Source organism: Miscanthus floridulus, chromosome 17 (assembly GCF_019320115.1).
Source record: "Miscanthus floridulus cultivar M001 chromosome 17, ASM1932011v1, whole genome shotgun sequence".
Taxonomy (NCBI): Eukaryota; Viridiplantae; Streptophyta; class Magnoliopsida; order Poales; family Poaceae; genus Miscanthus; species Miscanthus floridulus.
The window spans coordinates 105,118,508-105,131,422 of NC_089596.1; the positions used below are offsets into that span (position 1 = coordinate 105,118,508).

Below are 12,915 nucleotides of genomic sequence, written 5' to 3' on the forward strand. Positions count from 1 at the left end.
CATATTGATGAGTACTTTCTTTAGTTTTAAGTATTGATAAGTATTTTTTTGGGTCTAGTTTATAAGAGGCAGTTTGGCATCTCCGACTCCTTGGGCCTGCGATTACCGTGATGGCTTCACCGTCTTCCATCACACCAGCGTCTTCGCTGGCAGTCCGGCAGGCCGTTGGTCACTTGCTCTTGCTGTCACGGTGAGAATCTTCACCCAGTCCTCTCCCGGTTTGTTTCAGTCGTTGGATTGTTTGTTATAATACACTCCACCGAATCACTGGTCACTGCTGGTCCAAAAAAACCTGACCCGACCTATGGTAGCGACGTAGCGTCATGCAATGCGAGGCAATCAGCTCTTGAAGCAGATATGGCCGTGGTGAAGCCGTTTCGGTTTTAGTACTGCGATGCTCGCTAGTCCTTGTGCCTGTTCATTTGGCTGTGGCTTGTCGTAAACGATCGTAAATTTTTAGCTGGAATAGTATTTTTCTCTCACACAAACCAGCCAGCAGTACTTCTTCACGAACCAGCAACGATACGAATCAGCCAACCGAACAGGCTGCTTGTCTTCGCGCTCCGTAATGCAGAAGGCACGGCAAAGACCCATCACCATCCCCTCGCTAACCTATTCCTTCCGTAATCGAAACTTCTCGGCACGAGCACTGAGCGCAGATCGAGGCAGGGCGGGGTCGCGCGGGCGCGGATGCAGACGCCGTGGAGGCAGTCGACGCGACCGCGATTGGACGCTTCGGCGGCCGGGCGGGAAAACATCTCGCATCACCAACTGGCGGGATTGACCCATTTGCAAATCCAGCGCAGCCCATTGTGTCATTGGCAGAGAAAAGAGCCCATGAACAGCCCTCCCAAGACCGTCCAGACCTATCTCGCGACGCCCACCCCCGCCGCCATGCTGCTGTCATCTGCTCCGATCCGGTTCTAGACCAGAAGCTGCGCCCCGTCGCCTCCGTTCTCCAGGCTCCAGCGATGGGCGTCTCGCGTCGGTTTCTGAATCTGATCGTGGACAACCGCATCCAGGGAGCCAGATCGCTGAATTGCATCGACCTGAGGCGCCACAAGTTGTTCAACACGACAACACCTGTACTGCCGCCACCGCAAGACGATCGCAAGAACTACAGGCAGGCAGCAGCTTCATCGATCACAAGAAAGATCCGGGAGATTCAGCTTCCTCAACCAACCATGAACTTCCGATGCTCAATCGTACACTGTTACTGGTATATGAAGTGTTTGCCGCTTGCAGGTCGAAAGCTGCTGTGCGTGGACCCATCTTACCGCACTGAACACGCGCCAAGTGGAGACCATTCCCTACTTCCACGTGCCCAAGCATGAGCCCTTGCCCATCCAGTGCTGATGCCACCGACGACGGCAATGGCAGCTTCTACATCCTGGAGGGTTCTCCCTATGAGGAGCTGAGCTGCAAGGAGAAGACGACGCCAGACAGCAGCTGAGCAATCAGTATGAGGCTTTTGTCTACAACAGCGAGTCCTAGTCCTGGCAGAGGCAGCTCCTCCCACCGCCGCCATTCGTCTGTGACCCTAATAAGCACTACGAGCACAGAAAGCACCCCGACATCACCTCCTACGCGGTGGTCGAACGAGGCGGCTCCCATGTCATCTTCGTATCGGCGGATGGCGCTGGCACCTACTGCTTGGACACGGTGACGCACACTTGGAGCCATGTCGGCGACTGGATGCTACCTTTCAAAGGCAAGGTCGAATATGTGCCGGAGCTGAAGCTGTGGTTTGGCATTTGCACCGAGGGCCTGCAGCTGGGTGCTGCTGACCTGTCCACCATGGACGACTCCCAGCCACAGCTAGTAGGCACTTGGAAGGAGCTCGAGGCACCTGGAGACTAGAGGGAGCTGCAGCCAAAGCCTGCTCAGCTTGTCAACCTGGGCTCTGGCAGGTTCGGCATCACAAGGTTCTTATGCCGTGCTCTACCGAATCTTGGCCTTCTTACTGAATCCCATGGTCTTCTATGATTATTCTGATTATGATATTGATGATCTGGTTGAGGAGGAATATTTCACTGTCTTGACTGGTATCGATGTGGTGCCACGTGTCCATGACGTCCACGGGACTGGCATTGGCAGCGAGGGGAAAGTGGAGCTCCAAATGATCAAGCACAATTCAAGACGCCACATGTCTTATGGCAGTGATGGTAACATTGAAGTAGTGTTCTGAATAAGTTTGGCTCGTTGCTTCAAGACCCCTGTGTGTTATCTTATCCATCATTATCATGCGTCTGAAACTCTGAATAATTTTCGGGCTTCGATTTGTCTGCAAGAGACAACTCGGTATCTCTTCGTAGCTTGAGGACCTCTCTCTCTCTCTCTCTCTCTCTCTCTCTCTCTCTCTCTCTCTCTCTCTCTGTGTGTGTGTGTGTGTGTGTGTGTGTGTGTGTGTGTGCGTGCGTGCGTGCGCGCGCGTGTATGTGTGGCGTGCGTGTGCGTGCGCGCGCGCGCGTTTGTGTGATTTTGGCTCTACCGTTTATGTGGTGACATTGAAGACTCATGAAAGTCTTAAGAGCCAAGTAATACATTTTGTACTATGTTTAGTAAGATCTCTTGCAATATATAATGGTACAAAACCGCCAACGAAAATAATTTTCACCATGGCTGTGTTACTTCTGATTTCAGATATGAATAGTCTGTGATCTCCATTGAGATAAGACAGTAGTTGAGTCCACAACTCCACACCCACATTAAGCAGGGGACGCACAGCGTGCTGAAGGTGTGATTCTCACTATTCAGTGTCAAGCAATATACTCTCTCCATTTCAAACTATAATTCGTTTGATTTTTTGTTTACCCAAGTTTGACCGCTCGTCTTATTCAAAAAATTTGTGCAAACATAGTCAAATTTAAGTCATTCTTGAAAAACTTTTTGTTAATAAAGTAAGCCACAACAAAAGAAGTGATACTTACCACAAAATTTTGAATAAGACGAGTGGCCAAACTTATGGTCAAAAAAGTCAAACGAACTATAATATGGAACTGATTTAGTACTACACAAAATCGTTTAGTGCACAAAAGCAAAATAGTGTGTTTTCCACTCTCCAATGTCAAGCAAACGTACACTAATCGTTTATTATTTTAGCAACAAAAAAATTAATATTTTTAAAAAGCATGCCCTAAACTAAATTTTCATGAACTAGCCCTTTTAATAATGGCGCCAGAAGTCTTGGCACGACTCAGTAAATATGGTCACGCCATATGCATGGGCGTCACTAACTAGTCATGCTGCCACGCACGGAGAACACTTTCCACGTAAGATGTCGACGTGACACGGAGCTGAGTCGCGCCATCGCGGATTGAGAACACTGGCATGTTAAGTCACGCCAAAGTGGACGGCGTAACTCAGCATCTCAGCCACGCCAAACTCCATGGCGTGACCATGCTTGTGTACCATTGTTAGATTGTGTCCGTTACATAATAAAACAACATTTTGATGTCTTTTATATTTTTTGTCGATCTAAAATAAAGGACTTATGCATCTCCAAATTTCTTCAAAATTTTTATGTAGATGCTAGAAAACAAGCACTACCCATTTTATTTATACTTGTAGTTTTGAAATTTAAATTCTTCCTGCAATACTATATTTGAGTCTTAAGTTAAATTGTTTAGTCTCAAAAAGGACTCTAAAAATTTAGAAATAAATTATCTGAATTCTTGGTTTAGAAAGTAGAATTTTGTCATATAATTTCTTAACATACGTGTTTAGGTGAAATCTGAAGTTTCTTAGCAAAGCATATGCTCAAAATTAATTTTTAATCTCTTAAAAGACGAAATCCGCACCATCGAATCTACCGTATTATATAGCCACGTACAGTCGCACCTCATCTCGCGACGTTATTAGCAGAAAAATCTCGACTCGACAACCTCCGCGAAACATCTAGCGCTCGTTCCACCTCGAGCCACGGGCAGCAGCCTGTCCGCCGCCGCCGCTGTCGCACCCAAGCCGCTACCCTCCACGACTGCCTCCTCTCCCTATGGGACCTTCCCGGCGCCAGGCGCACAGCAACTCGTCCCAAAGACATCGCTCGCTTCTCCTTGCAGCCGCGGCGGTCGCCGCCTCATTCATCGCCGCAGTCGGCGGCCGCGCTCTGTCTCTCCTCGCTCGCATGGCCCTCCTCTCTCTCGCTCACACCGCTGCGCGTATCTGTGGACTTCGAAATCGAGCGCTCCAAAATCCCGCCCATGGCGCCGCTGCTTGAGCTGCTGCCAGCAGCTCCAGCGACGCCCGGCCCCGGACACTGCCGAGGCAGGCCCTGCCCCCTGCGCTACTCCCTGGCGCACGCACCCGCAGCCGTGCAAGCACGGCACAGAGCAAGCACCGGCCCGAGAGCCTGCATTGTTACGACAATACGGCCGTTTCCCTTTAGGAAAAATAAATCCAACAATACATTAGAAATACACATATATCAGCAACAAACCTTGGTGGACATGGTTCACAGTGTGCGGAATAGTGCTAGTGCGCGCACTTTTGCAGTTTAGCCCCTCTCTTTCTCTGATATGAATCTACTGTTACTGAGTCATGGCTTAACCAAAAAATAGTTGCTGGTGTCATATGTTTTTTGTGGTATCATAATTCATAAAGCAAGTTTTTATAACAACATTTTTTAAAGTAGTTTAATATAATTATTTAATACAATATTTTTTAATTAATAAAAATTTAAATTCCAAAAATCAATATCTTTTTATCGGTAGCTTCGATTGATGGTTCTTGCGCTCACAAAATCATAAAAATAAACTCTACGTGTTAGTAACGTTTTATTGCTATTAAGCATGGAATTGATCCTGTTGATTCCACACTGGCTAGAATTTTTGCACGTAGAAAACTTATATGAGAGTGCAAAAAATAATTTATTTTATAAAGAGTACAACTAACCGAAAATGATGAAACTGATATAGCAATACTACTAATTAGTCAATACGATTCAAAGATGACGATAAATATTTTCCATTTCCCAAAAAAAAAAAGTTTGCTTTGCCTCTATGCTATAATCTGCTCTGCTCAAATTGTCAATAGACCTTTTGCGATTCGTCATCTTCATCTTGATGTCATTTAGATGAACAACATCAACAAGATAACCATATAATAAAAATAAGTTAGCTCCAAATATTAATATGTCAACGCAAAACACCACAAATTTTACTTTACCTTCACCCACTCGACATGAGCAAGTATAGCTCCTGACTCAAAATCGCTAAGGTCCTCTAAATAGCATTAACAAATAGACGTCTCAATTCTGCAGGAAATAGAAAAATACAAGTTTGATCTTTTTTATGTTTTTTCATTGAAACAAATATACATTAGATAAGGCGAACCTTACTTGTATTAGCATTACGATATTATTCTTGGTAAAGCCATATATTTAATATTATCAAATCCATTGAATAATGGTAAAAAAAAACACGAATGTACAATTTTCTAGTACAGAACTAAATTTAAAGGCATTCCAAATAAATCTGGTTAGACTTGGTCATGGTACGCGTAGCCCATTGTGCCGCTTAATCCAGCGCAGCCCATTATGCCGCTTAATTTAGCTGGCCTACTCATAGGCTGGCTCCTGAAAAGCGGCCCATGGCCTCTCATAGAAAATAGCCCAGGAACAGTTCCTGCTCCGAGCCCCGCTGTCATTCTGCTCCGATCCGGTTCTAAGACGAGAAGCTCCGCGCCGTCGCCTCCATTCTCCAGCGCTGCGCCGTGTCGGTTTCAATCGACCGGCGATGGGCCTGTCGCGCCGGTTTCTGAATCTGATCGTGGACAGCCGCACCATCCCTGGAGTCAAATCGCTGTGCTGCATGGACCTTAACCTGCGCCGTCACAGCTTGTTCTTCGACACAGCAACACCGCCGGCACGCAAGAAGACAACGACACGAACACGAGCACCCAAAGGAAACGCCTTGGCCTTCAACAAGATCTAGCTTCAACGTGCGGGCGTCAGATTCCGATCTGACGGACCAACGGATTCACTTCTTCTCGGCGGCGGCGGATCAGAGGGTGTTCTGCCTGGACCAGTCAGGGCGCGGGTTGCTCCTGGAGGCGGACACGCCCCGCAATGGTGATGATGCCTCGCCTCCACAGGCCCAAGCCGGAACCTATCTCCCTCTACGTCCCCTACACCGAGCCTGATTTCGATGACCACGACGGCGGCGGCGGCAACCTTTTCATCATGGACAGGAGGGTTGCCAAGCCAGAACCCGAGGGTATCAGCGGCAGCGGCGGCTTTCAGTTCGAGGCCTTGGTCTACCGCAAGCCCAACTCCTCTATGTTCATGTCCAAGTCCTGGCACCGCGAACTGGTCCCGCCGCCGCCGCCATACGTTCATGGTGGCGCCGGCCACAGCTGCCTGGAAATCAGCTCCTACGCTGTTGTCAAAGCTGGCTCTCAGATCTGCGTATCCGTAGACGGTAACGGCACCTACTGCTTGGACGCGGCGAGCGACACCGGCACCTACTGGTTCGCGAGGGACATCGCCACTTACTGCGAGGACGACGCGTGGAGTGAAGTGGGCAAGTGGACGTTGCCCTTCCGAGGCGAGTTCTCTACGTTCCCGAGCTCAAGCTCTGGTTTGGCTTCGCTGCCGAGGACCAGAACCTGCTGGCTGCTGCTGACCTCTCCGCCATGGATTCCGATTCCCAGCCACAAGTCCTGGACTCTTGGAAGGAACTCGAGACACCCAAGGCCAAGGGATGGCAGCAGGTACGGGGCCCTCAGCTTGTCAGCCTTGGCTCTCGCAGGTTCTGCATCGCGAGGTTCTTCCGCACCGGCACCGCCATGGATGATTGTCCGTGGTGTCAGGCAAAGTGGATCTGTCAGCAGCCACCCTCCTCTGAATGCTGAGGGCGCCTCTGTGCCTGAAGGGGAAGAAGCGGACGTGGGCCGGTCCAAGTCGCGAAGGCCCAAGAAGGTGAATCCCAAGTACATCGGCAATGTCTGGATGGCCTAGGCGCGGCCCGGGGCTTGGCCTCTGTAAGATATAAGCAGAGACCGAGAGAGAGAGGGATGCTTACGTTTTGTAATAACCGAATTCTATTCTACTATTCCTAATCGAAGAACTCCTCCGTCCTCGCATCTCCTGTTCTTCTTCTTCCCCACGCCAAGCTCTGTTCCTCCCTCCAATCTTCTTCTCCCTACTGCTGTCACTCACAGGATCTTCGGATGGTCAAGCACAAATCACTGGGGCACAAGTCGGGATGTGGCGAGGACACCATCACAGCTGTTTTCTGAATCATTTTGGGTGGTTTTGACTCCTACCATCCATATGTGTATCGTCTGAATAATTTTGGTTTACTAGCTTTGATTCACCAAAAAACCAATTTCATCATAACATAAAAAAGCAGTGGCGAATTTGCACGTGCGGGCCATTCACCCGTATTTCATCAGGAGGGAAATAGGTGACTGAATAATTACGGCGTTATTTTTGCGTATGTACAGTATTCATTTACATGTTGGATTGCACGCATGCTGGATGCCGAACAGAAGGGGGGATGGTCCATCGTTTTCAGGACAAGAACGCGGACAGACAGACGCTGGGCAAGCAATGGTTGTCACATCACAGGCGGAAGCCGAAGCGCAGGAAGAAGAAGCAGAGCGTGGCCAGGATGACGGCGGACTCGATCATCCGCAGCAGACGACGCTCTCGTACAGGCGCCGAAGGAAGTCGACGCGCGGGAGGCCGGGGGCGGCACCGTACCTCCGCCGGCGCAGCGCGGCGGACAGCCCGCGGGTGTCCCGGCCACCGCCGTCGCCATCTTCTTCCGCAGCCACTCCCGCTTCCTCCCGCCGGCCATCGGTTGGTGGTGCTGCCGCTGAGGACGAGCTCTCTGCTTCGACGCGCGGGAGGCGAGGCTACTATGTGCAGAGCTTTTTATGTTGGAGGGTGGTCGGATCGTGACGCGGTCTTGCAACCGCGTGTTGACGAATCGCTGGAGCATGAGTTTCTACATATTCTTGGATATCATATTGGAGTGGTTGAGATCAGGCGGCAAAAGACCAAACCTGCAGGTCGGGTCAAAGTGTAACATGGGCCAGGGTGCAATGCTAACGAGACCGGCAGTTTCCTGGGAAGATGGCATGCTGTGCTGACGACGGCGTGAGCTTGGCTTATGCAGTTGACCTCATGCAAGCAAGACCAAGGATAAGTGGGAGTGGGCGAGACGAAAAAGCATTCGGTGGGAATGGCTGTAGATTCACGACATGTGTCTATGGGCAGTGTTACTTAAATTTAAAAGGAATAATTGATAATAAAACTACATTCTTCTCATTTGTTAGATGTAAACGCATGGGCACGTGTCATGAATACAGAAACATGTGTCCATGGCTGCTCCACGAACAATGTTCCCGCTGAAATTTTTTTCCAGGATGAAATGGTGAGCTTGCGCGTGGAACCGTGTCGCCAATGCCCCCAACTGCATGCCGCAAGATTTTTTTGGCCGTCTTAGCTCCTAGATCCATGAAATCCATTGAGCTCTTCAAGGGATTCTCTGGAAATTACTATTTCGTAGAGTTGGAAGAAATTATCCACCGTATATGCAACTCGTTACACAAAGACACTGGTTCAACTTTTCTTTCTTTTTTCTCTTCCTATTGCGCAATCATCTTGGCGCCTCTTTCCATCGCGCAGCCATCCCCGGCGGCGCCGCTGTGCCCCGCTCCTCTCTTACTACCATGCCTGGTGCGGCGTGGCCAGGGACGCCTCTGCCCCCATTGCGCCTCGGCCTCGTCGCGCTGCCCCCCCCCCCCCCCCCCCCCCCCCCTAACCCAATGCCAGGGCTGCCTCTGCCCCCATTGCGCCTCGGTCTCACTGCGCTGCCCCCTAACCCAATGCCCGGCCCCTACCACTCCGTGGCCTAGCCCAGTCATGGTCACGCCCGGCCCTCGCCCCCGCCGCCCTCACCCCCGCCGCGATGCCCTCCCTGACCTCACATCGCCAAGCCATGGCCGCACTCCACCTCGCCCAAGCCATGGCCGCGTGGGGCGGTTCGAGTACGCGTGGAGGAGGATGACATATGAAATTATGTTATTTTTTTTAATTATGTGAGTTTCTGAATAATCTTTTTATAATTACATGTGAATTTAGATTTCATGCTAGAGCTTTTCGAAACAGTTTTTCTCATATGCTAGAGTTATTGTGTAACTACTCTATGGTAAAGTAGGTGCACTGAAGTTGCTTTTGTGAAGCTGAGGCTCTTCCAAACTAGCTCTAAGCACAAGAGCACTTACGTAGGAGCTCTCAAATCAAATCATGCCCTATTCGGAGGGATCGATTTGGAGTTGGAGGGGATACAAAGGTCATAACCGTCACTGTGTATATGAGTCTATCTGTACAAGGGCAAGCAACACCGCAACACTACCGCCAGAGGGCAGAGGCTCAGCGTCACTGGTCTCCATGCCAGTGTACATGTACGTATCCTCTGTAGTCTCTGCTTCATCGGTACGTACATGCTTGTCTCGGCTCCACCTTCAGGCTTTTTCAAGACATCACGGTCGGCACCTGCGGCGGGGGCAACGCGGCGGCTTGGAACCAGGCCCGTACATGGGGCAGTGCAAGTGGAGTCACAAGGCCCCTAAAAAATCGAGGGCCGCAAATTTTACTCAAGTGTATATACATATATAATTCCATTAGTACAAATTAGGTTATGTAACTCTTAGTATATACCCCATGTAATGTTTTATGCCATAAGAACAAAAGGCCTAAGAAGACGCATGAGAAAAAGGAAAGAATAATTGCATATATTATGTAATTCTTAGTATGGTTAGAAAAGCATATGCTATAGTTATACATCTATCCAAAATATAAAATCCTGATTTAACTTGGTGCAGTCTTTAAGGTCATAAATAATTACTAATTTCTCTCATAGTATATCATATATGGCAAAAGTTTTGACATTAGAATGTACTCCTAAATATAAATCCAATTTAACCACTTATGTTGTACAACTTTTCATACAATTAGGCTGACTATTGACCAAACATAACAATGTTCAAATCTTAAATAATGTGCAGATTATATTTTAAGATAAAGGGAGAAATGTCTTTAAAACATTTAGGGCCCCTTTTAAGTTTTGCACCAGGCCTCAAATTTTTAGGTACAGCCCTGCTTGGAACTATTGCGTGTGCAGGTTCAGCCGCTCACCGTCAGTGACAGTGCTGCGGTCAGGAGGCACGTAGTCGCCCTGCGCCCGGGCAGTGCCCTCACGGCGGCGCTGATGTTGTCGCCGTAGTCCGGCGGCGACATGTTCCTGTATAGCGGTGGGGAGTTGCCGTATCCGGCCGGTGGAGAGCTCCCGTACCGGGGAGGAGACCCGTATCCTGGCGTCAGTCGAGCCGACGTGTTCAGGACCGAACCACCGCTGCTGTCACCAGAAACGACAGAAATCAGCACCTGTTTCCTGTATTTCTTTATCTTTAAGAGTAAAAAGTTTTTTTTTTTGCTTGAGCTGGTAGAATTTACTCCCTCCGTCGCAAAAGAATGCAATTATAGGAGTCAAATTAACTCAATTTTGACAAAATTTATAGTAAATAGTATTAATATTTTTATTTTTAATTTATTATGAAAATATATTCTAGAACTAATCTAATGATACTTATTTTGTATCATAAATGTTAGTATGTTTTTATATAAATTTAGTCAAAGTTCAAACTATTTGACTCCTAAAAAACGAGAATTGTATTCTTTTATGGACGAAGAAAATACTTTGCTGCTGGATACTGACATGTCGAAGTACCTGTGTAGGGATGAAAACGATCGGAAACGATCGATAGGAGGCCAAATCACTTTCATTTTCACATTTTTCTCACGAAAATAAAATCAATACGATATTGTCGGAAACGAATACGGCGCCGATATTCCGGTAATTTCGAAAACGATAGTAGTCGATCGGAAAAATACATCGATAACGATCGGAATCCATGAGAACGATATTCTCAAAAACGATAAACACGCAAAACCGTAGAACATGAGAAGATCCATATAACTCGACATATCTCACATGACAATAATAAATAAAGCAACAATTGATAAGATCACAAGCTGAAACCACACAGTTCACACCATCTTAGGTCTCCAACAGTTAACCGTGATTGTTGGCTGGTTGCCTGATTGCTTGATTGCCTTCTCGTTCCTATACGCATGAAATACTTGCCGTATAGTTCCTTTCAAAAAAAAAATATTTACCTTATGTGCTTGCATGTGCGGATGAATGGGCATGCTTAGATGTGGGCCAACTGGATCTAAAGTATGCGTTGTATTGGTAATTACCGACGGTAAATTACCGATTAAATACGGTAATCTTCGAAAACGATCCGAAGAGGACAAAATCGTTTTTGCTTTCATTTCCGATTATTTTTATCGTTAGCGTTTTCGTTTTTTCATTACCACAATCGTTTTCATTTAGGCTTAGAAATCAGAAAAAACTCGAAAATAATATCATTTTCGTTTTCATCCCTGTACCTGCGCGCGTACAATTGGAAACAGAGAAGCGAATGAGTGAGCATCCGTACAGATTGCAGAATTGATGGTGTCGACGTGTTCATGGGTGGAGCTTGATGAGTTTACTTGGGTTGGCGGTGGTGAGGACGGCGGTGCCGGCGAAGTCACAGCTGGTATGCACGGGGTTCTTCTGGTAGCAGCTGTTGAAGGCGTAGGACGCGTGGTCGCGGACGGTGTCCGGGCTGAAGCAGCTCCCGCCCTGCTGGATGGCGGAGCAGTCCGCGCCGCCCTGCCCGCACGCCTAGTCCAGCGCCACCTGCAGCGCCGTCGCGCTCGCGCTGGGGCTCGCCACGCACCAGCTCCCGCCACCAGCGCCGGTGGCCAGCGATGGCGTCGGCGTCGCGGTGGGCATCGCCACGGGCGTCGTCGTCGCCGCCGTTGGGTTGACCACCGGGACCGTGGCCAGGGGCGACGTCACGTCGCGCTCCAGCCTTGGCACGTCTGCTCACTGCTCGCTTAGCCCCCCAGCAGCGTGAACCAAACCAAACCATCATCTTCTTTTCAGCAGCGTCTGGACGAACGAAAGCTCTCGCCTTGTGCTTAATTTGATTGATCTCCTCCAATATTTGGTTACTGATTAATAAGCAGAACAAACAATAGAAAGCATATGTTTGTTTGGTACTCCTAGTTAATAATCCTGATAAAGTGTGTGTTTGTCTGTTGCTGCGACGTACTGACATGACACTCTGCTCGACTGCTCGTCAGCTTCAAATAAAGTGACTAAACAAGCAGGCAAAAGACAATGAGGGGCGCGTTTAGTTCCGGCCGATTCTGCATTTGCACAGGGTTTGATGTGACGGTAAATACTGTAGCAATTTCGTTTGTATTTGTGAATTATTGTCCAAACATTGATTAATTAGGCTCAAAAGATTCGTCTCGCAAAGTTCAACCAAACTGTACAATTAGTTTTTGATTTTATCTACATTTAGTACTCCATACATGTACCGTAAGTTTGATGTGACGGAAAATCTTCTTTTTGCATAATGCAAAAATTGGGAGTTTTGGTGAACTAAACGAGGGCGAGATCTCCAACCAAAAACCATCCATCTTTGGTGTTCAAATCGAAGCTAGTACTAGCAAGTAACGCAGGCACGCACCTACATGACAGGTAACAGCACCAGCAGCCAAAGTACAGTAACTCACCATGGCAGTGGCAAGAGAGGAGTACAAGAAGAGACGCCAAGCCATGGACTGGCCTCAGAGCCATGCCAAGCTTGCTCAGCTCTCAGCTCCGGTCTCTGAGGTCTGAGCTCTGGCTCCCAGCGAGGCAGCGAGGCAGTAGGCACGAGTGTGCTGATTCAGGAACGAATGTGTGTAAAGCGAGCTGGCCAGCTGCTGCTGCTGCTATCACTCTTCTCCTACTCACTGCATCTGCAGAAGCTGCTGCTGTGCAGACAGACGACACGCACTGT

The 12,915-nt window shown here is 48.4% G+C and overlaps 3 pseudogenes; 2 read left to right on the top strand and 1 right to left on the bottom strand.

Annotated features, from left to right (window-relative positions):
• The first annotated feature begins 665 nt into the window (after positions 1-665).
• Positions 666-2,188, top strand: LOC136514778 (uncharacterized; annotated as a pseudogene).
• Positions 2,189-5,683: 3,495 nt separating this feature from the next.
• LOC136516140 (uncharacterized) lies at positions 5,684-7,264 on the top strand (annotated as a pseudogene).
• Positions 7,265-10,135: 2,871 nt separating this feature from the next.
• On the bottom strand, positions 10,136-12,710 carry LOC136516325 (PLASMODESMATA CALLOSE-BINDING PROTEIN 3-like; annotated as a pseudogene).
• Between the last annotated feature and the right edge of the window lie 205 nt (positions 12,711-12,915).